The 12792-nt window shown below is 49.2% G+C and overlaps 1 pseudogene; it reads right to left on the bottom strand.

Annotated features, from left to right (window-relative positions):
- Nucleotides 1-12792, bottom strand: part of LOC122939296 — a 359170-nt pseudogene that overhangs the window by 293262 nt on the left and 53116 nt on the right.

The raw sequence follows: 12792 nt of genomic DNA on the forward strand, positions 1-12792 counted from the left end.
GAAAAAAGAGAGCACAAAGCGCAATTCTTAACAACGCCAAGGCCAGATAAATGCGCCACTCACCCCATGAAGATCAAAAGAACTACCGGGATGGGATTCACATCACCCTCAGCAAAGTCTTCTTTCTTCCTCCATAATAACGACCCTTCTGGATGGAGGGAATATGGAGTTTATACACTTCAGAGATAACAAAGAGAAGGTATTAAAATCTTTAAAATCCATAAGCTAAGGCAAAGAACTGCTGAGGGGCTGCCTACATGTTGCCTGGCTCAGACCGTCCTGTATAGGTTTCAAGGATCGGCCTGGCCAGTACTCCTTAAATAACCTGGAAAACAAGGGCGTCCGCCTGTGCCGGTACCGGAACCAGGCCGAAGGGCAGACAAATTGAAAATGAAGACAGCCTACTGCGAAGCGAAGGAACTTTTGATGGGAGAGGGCAATAGGGACGTGTAGATAGGCGTCCTGAATGTCGATGGACGACAGGAACTCGTCCGCCTCCAAGGAGGCGATAACCGACTGGAGGGATTCCATGCGGAAGTGACGGACGCGGACGAAATGATTGAGCGCCTTCAGGTCCAGGATTGGACGGAGAGAACCCTCCTTCTTGGGAACCGTAACCAGGTTGGAGTAGAAACCCAGAAAGCGTTCTGATTCCAGAACAATGACCCCGAGAGAGCGAAGGGAACAAATGGCCCGAAAAAACTCATCTGCCCTGGTGGGGGGGGGGGGGCGACGTCAGGAAGAACCATTCCGACGAAAGACAGGAAAATTCGATCTTGTATCCGGAGGAAACCACCTCCAGAACCCAAGCGTCCTCCACACTTGCTTGCCAGATATCCTGAAAGGCAGGCAGGCGCCACCCCCCCAACCTTGACCGGAGCTGAGTCATGCAGAAGGTGGCTTAGTGGACTGGGGACGAGCAGGTTTGGGCTTAGCATGCCAGGAGGGCTTGGCCTTAAAAAAAGGCCTGGTGGACTTCTTGTCAGATCGGGCGGGAAGGGCCCAAAAGGAACTAAAGGACTGCGCACGAGAGGACAACCCAGGAAAACAACGGCGGCGAGGCTGATTCTGCGGAAGAAGAGAGCTCTCACCACCAGTGGCCTTAGAGATGAGCTCCTCCAAACGCTTCCCACCGAGGAAGGGAAGGGAAATTAGCGCCTTTTTTTAGGCGGAATCCGCCGCCCAAGAGCGAAGCCAGATGGGCCGATTCCATAGAGGCATCGCAAAGAAACTTGGATGCCTGGTGAATTTGAGAGGCAAGCACTGCCAACTCCCCTTGGGCCGAGTCTGGAGGTAAGGCCCGGACAAGATGTTTTGCCCAGATAGCACAGGCCTTGGCCACCCAGGAGGTGACAAACGCAGGACGGATGACGTTACCCGCTGCCGCAAACACGGACTTGGCCAAGGAGTCGACCCGTTTGTCAGCGGGATCCAACAAGGAAGCCGCGTCAGCCAGAGGAAAGGTAGTAGCTCCTGAGGGTCTACCTGAGGAGGAACCGATGTTCCAGAGGTTGACGGATTCCTCAGAAAAAAGATAAGGGACATCCGAGGCCCTGGTAAGGTAAAGGCGCCGATCAGGGTGACGCCACTCCTTAGCTAGAAGTGCGTCAAGATCCTCATGATTTGGGAACACCACAGTGGACAGTCTAGAACGGCGGAAGGATACCGACTCCTGAGAGGAGGAAGAAGGGTCGTCCTGTATATGGAGCGCGTCCCGGACGGCTTTAATAAGATCCTGTATGGCCGGAGTGAAGTCAGAAGAGCACTCCCTACAAGGAAGGTAAAGTCTCCCCTATCGCTTGTGGGATCGCGCCGCATGTCAGGAGCGCACCCGACTTAAAGGGGCCAGATCCAGGATAAAAGGCAGGGGCCTCCAGTGGGAGCCCTGGCTCCAAAATGGCCCCCAGGAGATAGGAGAGGTGCCGGAGGCACATGGAAGAGGTGGGGGAAGGGAAGAGGCTACAGGGTCCCTGCAATGGATCCAGGATCCCTACTTACCTTCTGATGTCTTCAGGCGCAGCAATGACCACCCCCTCGGTGGACTCAACACGGGAGCCGTGGGTCCACCGGAATTCCACTGCGGAAGCAGATTCAAGTGGGGACTGGGTGGCTGCCAGGTACCTTAGTACGCGCCCGCAGGGGGGCAACTAAAGTGGAACACGATGGAGCCACCCCTGCAGCAGGCTGAAACCTGCAGAGATAAAAGAGAAAGGAATAAAAATAAAATAAAAAATAAAAATTAGCAGGATGACCTGCGAAAAAAATATAGCAGGTCATGTCTGCCTCCTACAGACACTAGAACTAGACTGATCTCTCTCGGCTCTGGCAGAGGGGTATAGCCCACCTGGGTGGAGCCAACACTTTTTTTGTTTTTAGTGTCAGCCTCCTAGTGGCAGCTGGGCATATACCATGCTGCTGTGTCCCCCAATGCCATGCACGAGAAAGCCAGCCTAGCGCCAGACTCCACAGGATTCCCATTTATCACTTTTATATTCTCTCTGGCCCGTTTATGGGTGGGGTCCTTCATTTGCTCACTTTGAAAGTTGTCTTTCCTAAAGTCTAGGTCAGGCATACCCTGAGGTGTTAACCCTTCAGTCTCAGATGTGGTCCCCTGCCATAACAGAGAATGGAAAAGGGGTGGAGCTATCTGCCGATACCTCAACTACATCCCCTAGTGGGGATTCCTCTAATAGTTCTGGGCCTATGTCAGATGCTGTCAATATCTGCCATGTACTTCTTTTTGTTTCCAACTTGGATTCCCAATATTTCCAAAAATGTGGAAAATCTCTCCCAAGAATAACACAGACCCATAGGGGGTGGTAATATAAGCAAGAGTAGTCTGGTATTCACATTTATCCCAATGCACACAAGTCACAGTGAACGTGTCTGATTGACTATCAGAGGTGGCTATAAGGCCTGCTCTCACTAGAGTTACTACACTTCCTGAGTCTAGCAGCCCAGTCACACTCTTATTATCCACTTTTAATTCACACAAATGTTTTTCCGCACTGTCTGAACCTGCCGCAGTACACACCACTTGCGCAAACAGCGACATGCATTTTTTATAAAGGCAACATCACATTGCATAGGTTCAGTAGTCATAGGACAGTTCACTGCAATGTGTCCCAACCCATTACACCGAAAACATCTTATGGGACCTTTGTTTAGTCCAACATTATACCCCTTGGGCTTTCCTGAGCCCACAGTCTCATTATCTTCTTCACTTAATGTCTTTACATTTCTCCCAGTCCCCTTAAGCCCCGTAACAGTCTTACCCGGAACCCTTGGACTCAGTGGGGTTGAGAGTAGGGATGAGCGAACTCGAACTGTATAGAATTTTGGGGTGTCCGTGACACGGACCCGAACCCGGACATTTTCGGGTTTGGGTTCGGTGTTCGTCACTTTCTTGGCGCTTTTGTGACGCTTTCTTGGCGCTTTTTTAAAGGCTGCAAAGCAGCCAATCAACAAGCGTCATACTACTTGCCCCAAGAGGCCGTCACAGCCATGCCTACTATTGGCATGGCTGTGATTGGCCAGAGCACCTTGTGACCCAGCCTCTATTTAAGCTGGAGTCACATAGCGCCGCCCGTCACTCTGCTCTGATTAGCGTAGGGAGAGGTTGCGGCTGCGACAGTAGGGCGAGATTAGGCAGATTAACTCCTCCAAAGGACTTGATTAATCGATCGATCTGCAGCTGTGCATCATTGAGCTGCTGAAATTCAATTGCTCACTGTTTTTAGGCTGCCCAGAGCGTTTGTCAGTCACTTTTTTCTGGGGTGATCGGCGGCCATTTTGTGTCTTGTGGTGCGCCAGCACAAGCTGCGACCAAGTGCATTTAATCTTCAATGGTGTGGTTGTTTTTTGGCTAAAGCCTACATCAGGGTGAAGCTGTCACACCAAGTGCATTTAACCAGCAATAGTCTGTTTATTTTTTGGCCATATACTACATCAGGGGCAAGCTGCGCCTGTCACCAAGTGCATTTAACCCTCAATGGTGTGGTTGTTTTTTGGCTAAAGCCTACATCAGGGTGAAGCTGTCACACCAAGTGCATTTAACCAGCAATAGTCTGTTTATTTTTTGGCCATATAATACATCAGGGGCAAGCTGCGCCCGTCACCAAGTGCATTTAACCCTCAGTAGTGTGGTTGGTCAAGCTGTCACACCAAGTGCATTTAACCAGCAATAGTCTGTTCATTTTTTGGCCATATACTACATCAGGGGCAAGCTGCGCCTGTCACCAAGTGCATTTAACCCTCAATGGTGTGGTTGTTTTTTGGCTAAAGCCTACATCAGGGTGAAGCTGTCACACCAAGTGCATTTAACCAGCAATAGTGTGGTTATTTTTTGGCCATATCCCAGTCTAATTCTGTCAGTAAATCCATACCGGTCACCCAGCGCCTAAATACTAGGCCTCAAATTTATATCCCGCTAAATCTGTCGTTACCGCTGTACTGTTGTGGCTGGGCAAGTTATTTAGTGTCCGTCAAAGCACATTTTTTGTTCTGGGTTGAAATACAATTCCCAATTTAGCAATTTCATAATTTTGTGGTTTCTGCTGTATCAGAGCTATTTGAAATCTATCCCTAAAAGGGTATATAATATTCAAGGTGCACATAGGGTCATTCAGAATAACTTCACACACACGCTACTGTGCATTTCCAAGTCTAATTCTGTCAGTAAATCTATACCGGTCACCCAGCGCCTAAATACTAGGCCTCAAATTTATATTCAGCTGAATTTGAATACAATACATTGGGCCAAATAATATTTTTGTTGTTGTGGTGAACGATAACAATGAGGAAAACATCTAGTAAGGGACACGGACGTGGACATGGTCGTGGTGGTGTTAGTGGACCCTCTGGTGCTGGGAGAGGACGTGGCCGTTCTGCCACATCCACACGTCCTAGTGTACCAACTACCTCAGGTCCCAGTAGCCGCAAGAATTTACAGCGATATATGGTGGGGCCCAATGCCGTTCTAAGGATGGTAAGGCCTGAGCAGGTACAGGCATTAGTCAATTGGGTGTCCGACAGTGGATCCAGCACTATCACATTATCTCCCACCCAGTCTTCTGCAGAAAGCGCACAGATGGCGCCTGAAAACCAACCCCATCAGTCTGTCACATCACCCCCATGCATACCAGGGAAACTGTCTCAGCCTCAAGTTATGCTGTTTGAAGACTCCACTGGCAGGGTTTCCCAAGGGCATCCACCTAGCCCTTCCCCAGCGGTGAAAGACATAGAATGCACTGACGCACAAGCACTTATGTTTCCTGATGATGAGGACATGGGAATACCACCTCAGCATGTCTCTGATGATGACGAAACACAGGTGCCAACTGCTGCGTCTTTTTGCAGTGTGCAGACTGAACAGGAGGTCAGGATCAAGACTGGGTGGAAGACGATGTAGGGGACGATGAGGTCCTAGACCCCACATGGAATTAAGGTCGTGCCACTGACTTTCACAGTTCGGAGGAAGAGGCAGTGGTGAGACCGAGCCAACAGAGTAGCAAAAGAGGGAGCAGTGGGCAAAAGCAGAACACCCGCCGCCAAGAGACTCCGCCTGCTACTGAGCGCCGCCATCTGAGACCGAGCACCCCAAAGGCAGCTTCAAGGAGTTCCCTGGCATGGCACTTCTTCAAACAATGTGCTGACGACAAGACCCGAGTGGTTTGCACGCTGTGCCATCAGAGCCTGAAGCGAGGCATTAACGTTCTGAACCTGAGCACAACCTGCATGACCAGGCACCTGCATGCAAAGCATGAACTGCAGTGGAGTAAACACCTTAAAAACAAGGAAGTCACTCAGGCTCCCCCTGCTACCTCTTCTGCTGCTGCCGCCTCGGCCTCTTCTGCTGCTGCCGCCTCGGCCTCTTCCTCCGCCTCTGGAGGAACGTTGGCACCTGCCGCCCAGCAAACAGGGGATGTACCACCAACACCACCACCACCTCCGTCACCAAGCATCTCAACCATGTCACATGGCAGCGTTCAGCTCTCCATCTCACAAACATTTGAGAGAAAGCGTAAATTCCCACCTAGCCACCCTCGATCCCTGGCCCTGAATGCCAGCATTTCTAAACTACTGGCATATGAAATGCTGTCATTTAGGCTGGTGGACACAGACAGCTTCAAACAGCTCATGTCGCTTGCTGTCCCACAGTATGTTGTTCCCAGCCGGCACTACTTCTCCAAGAGAGCCGTGCCTTCCCTGCACAACCAAGTATCCGATAAAATCAAGTGTGCACTGCGCAACGCCATCTGTGGCAAGGTCCACCTAACCACAGATACGTGGACCAGTAAGCACGGCCAGGGACGCTATATCTCCCTAACTGCACACTGGGTAAATGTAGTGGCAGCTGGGCCCCAGGCGGAGAGCTGTTTGGCGCACGTCCTTCCGCCACCAAGGATCACAGGGCAACATTCTTTGCTTCCTGTTGCCACCTCCTCCTACTCGACTTCCTCCTCCTCTTCTTCCACCTGCTCATCTAGTCAGCCACACACCTTCACCACCAACTTCAGCACAGCCCGGGGTAAACGTCAGCAGGCCATTCTGAAACTCATATGTTTGGGGGACAGGCCCCACACCGCACAGGAGTTGTGGCAGGGTATAGAACAACAGACCGACGAGTGGTTGCTGCCGGTGAGCCTCAAGGCCGGCCTGGTGGTGTGTGATAATGGGCGAAATCTCGTTGCAGCTCTGGGACTAGCCAGTTTGACGCACATCCCTTGCTTGGCGCATGTGCTGAATTTGGTGGTGCAGAAGTTCATTCACAACTACCCCGACATGTCAGAGCTGCTGCATAAAGTGCGGGCCGTCTGTTCGCGCTTCCGGCGTTCACATCCTGCTGCTGCTCGTCTGTCTGCGCTACAGCGTAACTTCGGCCTTCCCGCTCACCGCCTCATATGCGACGTGGCAACCAGGTGGAACTCCACCTTGCACATGCTGGACAGACTGTGCGAGCAGCAGCAGGCCATAGTGGAGTTTCAGCTGCAGCACGCACGGGTCAGTCGCACTACAGAACAGCACCACTTCACCACCAATGACTGGGCCTCCATGCGAGACCTGTGTGCCCTGTTGCGCTGTTTCGAGTACTCCACCAACATGGCCAGTGGCGATGACGCCGTTATCAGCGTTACAATACCACTTCTATGTCTCCTTGAGAAAACACTTAGGGCGATGATGGAAGAGGAGGTGGCCCAGGAGGAGGAGGAGGAGGAAGAGGGGTCATTTTTAGCACTTTCAGGCCAGTCTCTTCGAAGTGACTCAGAGGGAGGTTTTTGGCAACAGCAGAGGCCAGGTACAAATGTGGCCAGCCAGGGCCCACTACTGGAAGATCGAGGAGGACGAGGATGAGGAGGAGGTGGAGGAGGATGAGGATGAAGCATGGTCACAGCGGGGTGGCACACAACGCAGCTCGGGTCCATCACTGGTGCGTGGCTGGGGGGAAAGGCAGGACGATGACGATACGCCTCCCACAGAGGACAGCTTGTCCTTACCCCTGGGCAGCCTGGCACACATGAGCGTCTACATGCTGCAGTGCCTGCGCAACTACAACAGAGTAGCCCACATTTTAACGTGTGCGGACTACTGGGTTGCCACCCTGCTGGATCCACGCTACAAAGACAATGTGCCCACCTTACTTCCTGCACTGGAGCGTGATAGGAAGATGCGCGAGTACAAGCGCACGTTGGTAGACGCGCTACTGAGAGAATTCCCAAATGTTACAGGGGAATAAGTGGAAGCCCAAGGCCAAGGCAGAGGAGGAGCAAGAGGTCGCCAAGGCAGCTGTGTCACGGCCAGCTCCTCTGAGGGCAGGGTTAGCATGGCAGAGATGTGGAAAAGTTTTGTCAACACGCCACAGCTAACTGCACCACCACCTGATACGCAACGTGTTAGCAGGAGGCAACATTTCACTAACATGGTGGAACAGTACGTGTGCACACCCCTCCACGTACTGACTGATAGTTCGGCCCCATTCAACTACTGGGTCTCTAAATTGTCCACGTGGCCAGAGCTAGCCTTTTATGCCTTGGAGGTGCTGGCCTGCCCGGCAGCCAGCGTTTTGTCTGAACGTGTATTCAGCACGGCAGGGGGTGTCATTACAGACAAACGCAGCCGCCTGTCTACAGCCAATGTGGACAAGCTGACGTTCATAAAAATATACCAGGCATGGATCCCACAGGACCTGTAAGTCCCTTGTCCAGATTATACATTAACTATCCTCCCCTTAACCATATATTATTGTACTCCAGGGCACTTCCTCATTCAATCCTATTTTTATTTTCATTTTACCATTATATTGCGAGGCTACCCAAATTTGAATGAACCTCTCCTCTGTCTGGGTGCCGGGGCCTAAATATATGCCAATGGACTGTTCCAATGTTGGGTGACGTGAAGCCTGATTCTCTGCTATGACATGCAGACTAATTCTCTGCTGACATGAAGCCAGATTCTCTGTTACGGGACCTCTCTCCTCTGCCTGGGTGCTGGGCCTAAATATCTGACAATGGACTGTTGCATTGGTGGCTGACATGAAGCCTGATTCTCTGCTATGATATGAAGACTGATTCTCTGCTGACATGAAGCCAGATTGTCTGTTACGGGACCTCTCTCCTCTGCCTGGGTGCCGGGGCCTAAATATCTGAGAATGGACTGTTCCAGGGGTGGGTGACGGGAAGCCAGATTCTCTGCTATGGGACCTCTCGCCAATTGATTTTGGTTAATTTTTATTTATTTAATTTTTATTTTAATTCATTTCCCTATCCACATTTGTTTGCAGGGGATTTACCTACATGTTGCTGCCTTTTGCAGCCCTCTAGCCCTTTCCTGGGCTGTTTTACAGCCTTTTTAGTACCGAAAAGTTCGGGTCCCCATTGACTTCAATGGGGTTCGGGTTCGGGACGAAGTTCGGATCGGGTTCGGATCCCGAACATTTCCGGGAAGTTCGGCCGAACTTCTCGAACCCGAACATCCAGGTGTTCGCTCAACTCTAGTTGAGAGCTGAGAGTTATTTAGAAGATCCTCAGCCGCAGAGTATCGCTCCACCAGCTGGTCTGCTGTATTAGGGTCCCCATGGCTCACCCACTTCATTAGGGCTGGGGGTAGCGACCTCAGGAACTTGTTGAGGACCACCCGCTGCACGACGTCAAGTGCTGATAACATCTCGGGTTGTAGCTATTTTCGGGTCAAATGGATGAGATCGAACATCTGCGAGCGTGGTGGTTTATCCATTTTATATGTCCACTGATGTACCCGTTGTGCTCTAACTGCTAGGGTAACACCTAGCCTAGCCAGGATCTCCGACTTAAGTTTATCATAGTCCTGGGCAGCCTCAGGTTCCAGATCAAAATAAGCTTTTTGCGCTTCACCTGCAAGAAACGGGGCTAGCAGCCCTGCCCACCGTGGCTTTGGCCACGCTTCCCGCACTGCTGTCCTCTCAAATGTAGCCAGATAAGCTTCCACATCATCCTCTGCTGTCATCTTTTGCAAAAAATGACCCACATGGAAAGTTGTCTGCTCTTTTCCTGGCTGTACCACTGGAAGACTTGCCACACACTGCACCACTTCCTGCAAGATTTGGCAGTCTTTATTCGTGGCCTCTATTAGGGTGGTTAGCTGTGCAGACAGTAAGCGGTTTGCTTCTTGCTGGGCTGCATTTGTACGCTGTTGTTCTCTGGTTGCCTCCTGCTGGGCTGCCGCAGACTGAATCAGGGCCCTTACTACGTCATCCATTTTCAGACTTTTAACGTGTTCCCCGCGCCAAGCCACCACTTGTGTGGGGATAAGCTGGGGATCGCCTTTGCTGGGGTGAAAGGACACTTGTCTGTTTCACACAATTCCGACCAGCCACCAAGGTATACGTTTTCAGCTGGCCTGGAGCCAGGTTTATTGAGCAGGTTGCATAAATAAAATAAAACAACAAAAGAAAAGTCTTGCCTGCCCGGCACTTACTAAACATCAAAAGTGCCTATCTATCCGCTGGAGGGCTTCTCCCAGACAGCTCACAAAACAAGGCTTTAGCTATCTAGTACTCACAGTTTGCTCACTCACACAGACATGCTTTCTGTGTCCCCAGGCAGAGAGAGACTGACTGACTGACTGACCTCCTAGCTCTGTTATATCCCCACCCTCAGTGCTGCTTCATTAATTACCTCACAGGTGAGAGTCTCTCACCTGCTACTTCACATAGGAGAGGAATCTTGGGGAAATATACCTCCCTTCCACCACCAATCCAGCATTGGTGTCACTATATATGTATATATATATATATATATATATATATATATATATATAGTGGGAGTCTGACTCATATACAACATGACGTGCAGCTGAAAACATCAAGGCTCTATGCCAAAATGGCGCATGTGAACAGTTTCCTCTTCCTGAGGAGAAGAACACTACATTCTCCTGCTCTAGGTCCATAAATAACAAAGTACGCGTTCCTATTTCTCCATTAACGCCACCTCAAGGCCGGCATACCTTACCCAAATATCTTGTGAGCAATACGTAGCATACCGTTATATATGCCTGGGCTGAACGTTCGAAATGCCGTATGTACTGAATATAATGGAAAAATACGTAAAGAGAGCCGAAAGCAATAATGAAGAACGTGTGTTACCTGCATACGTCTGGTACATGGCCAGCTTATTCAAGGAAGACACAAAATATGTGGCCAAGTCTGGTAAACTCCTGCAACAGAAAAAAGGTCCAGTAGTAAAGTTTGTAAATGATGTTATTTAACAGGTTTGAGGACAAAGTGGCGTCTGGACCCGGCTGAGTAAAATATAAATGCAGGAAATGCAGGATGAGGCCCAGGCGGGAGCAGCTGCCCACAACAACCAATCAGATTGCAGCTTTCGTTTTCCAGAAGGTAATGAGAGCTGGAAACTGAACGGTTGCTATGAGCAAATATTCTAATCGCAAATTTTTATCGCGAATATCGGCACTTCGAGAATTCGCAAAGATGTAGAATATAGTGCTATATCTTCGTAATCGCGAATATTCTAGATTTTTTTCATCAGTAACCTCCCTTCTTGCTTGTGGGCCAATGAGAAAGCTGCAATATTTTTTTTCAGAGCTTAGCAACATCCCTAGCAACCAATAGGAAAGCTGCCTACCCCTTACTATATAAGAACCTCCCCAGCAGCCATTTTCTGCTGTTTTTTGCAGTTCTGAGAGAGAGCAGTGACATTGCTGTGCTCTGTGCTTTCATCTGGATCCTATTCCTTATCCAATTACATTAGATAGTTAGTTTATATATATAATACAGATAGTTAGGGGGAGATAGTCAGTGTAGGTCAGATTGTGATATAGTGTAGCTGATCGGTTCCAGTGCAGGGTGTTAGGTGGTGTGATAGGTTCTGCTGTCCATACATACATGCTACATACATGGTGCTGTGCAGTCACAACAATACTTAGTGCACCAATCAGTAATATCTACTCAGACCTGATAAAATGTGAAGTTGCATGTATTGTGCCAAAAATATGCGCATCATTAGTGCCGATTTGCGCAATTGAGAAAATAATGACTGGAGATCATGAATTTAAGAATTCGTGAATTTATTCTGAATAATATGCAAGAAATTCACAAAATATCGCGAAAACGAATGTTGCCTATGCCGCTCATTACTAATAAGCAACTGCTCCATTTTTCTTAGCACTAATTTTGATAAATTAGGTCTGGCTGGTAAAAAAATTATATCTGGCTCTAACTGAGTCCGTCTTCAGCCATCACTTCTACTGAGCGCTGAAGACGCCTGTGTGTAACAAGTGAGATGGGGCAGGGTGATAGTTAGCGCATATGTACATTTGCAAGAAAAAGTAAGTGAACCCTTTGGAATGATATGGATTTCTGCACAAATTGGTCATAAAATGTGATCTGATCTTCATCTAAGTCACAACAATAGACAATCACAGTCTGCTTAACTAATAACACACAAATAATTACTTGTTACCATGTTTTTATTGAACACGCCATGTAAACATTCACAGTGCAGGTGGAAAAAGTATGTGAACCCCTAGACCAGGGATGCTCAACCTGCGGCCCTCCAGCTGCTGTAAAACTACAACTCCCACAATGCCCTGCTGTAGGCTGATAGCTGTAGGCTGTCCAGGCATGCTGGGAGTTGTAGTTTTGCAACAGCTGGAGGGCCGCAGGTTGAGCATGCCTGCCCTCGACTAATGACCTCTCCAAGAGCTAATTGGAGTGAGGTGTCAGCCAACTGGAGTCCAATCAATGAGATGAGATTGGAGGTGTTGATTACAGCTACCCTGCCCTATAAAAAAAAACACATCAGTTGTTGACTTACATAAAGCTGGTAAGGCTTATAAAAGTATTTCCAAAAGCCTTGCTTTTCATCAGTCCACGGTAAGACAAATTGTCTATAAATGTAGAAAGTTCAGCACTGCTGCTACTCTCCCTAGGAGTGGCCGTTCTGTAAAGATGACTGCAAGAGCACAGCGCAGACTGCTCAATGAGGTGAAGAAGAATCCTAGAGTGTCAGCTAAAGACTTACAAAAGTCTCTGGCATATGATACCATCCCTGTTAGTGAATCTACGATATGTAAAACACTAAACAAGAATGGATTTCATGGGAGGATACCACAGAGGAAGCCACTGCTGTCCAAAAAAAAACATTGCTGCACGTTTACAGTTTGCACAAGAGCACCTGGATGTTCCACAGCAGTACTGGCAAAATATTCTGTGGACAGATGAAACTAAAGTTGAGTTGTTTGGAAGAAACACACAACACTATGTGTGGAGAAAGAGGCACAGCACCCAAACATCAAAAC

Source organism: Bufo gargarizans, chromosome 5, assembly GCF_014858855.1.
Source record: "Bufo gargarizans isolate SCDJY-AF-19 chromosome 5, ASM1485885v1, whole genome shotgun sequence".
Lineage (NCBI taxonomy): Eukaryota > Metazoa > Chordata > Amphibia > Anura > Bufonidae > Bufo > Bufo gargarizans.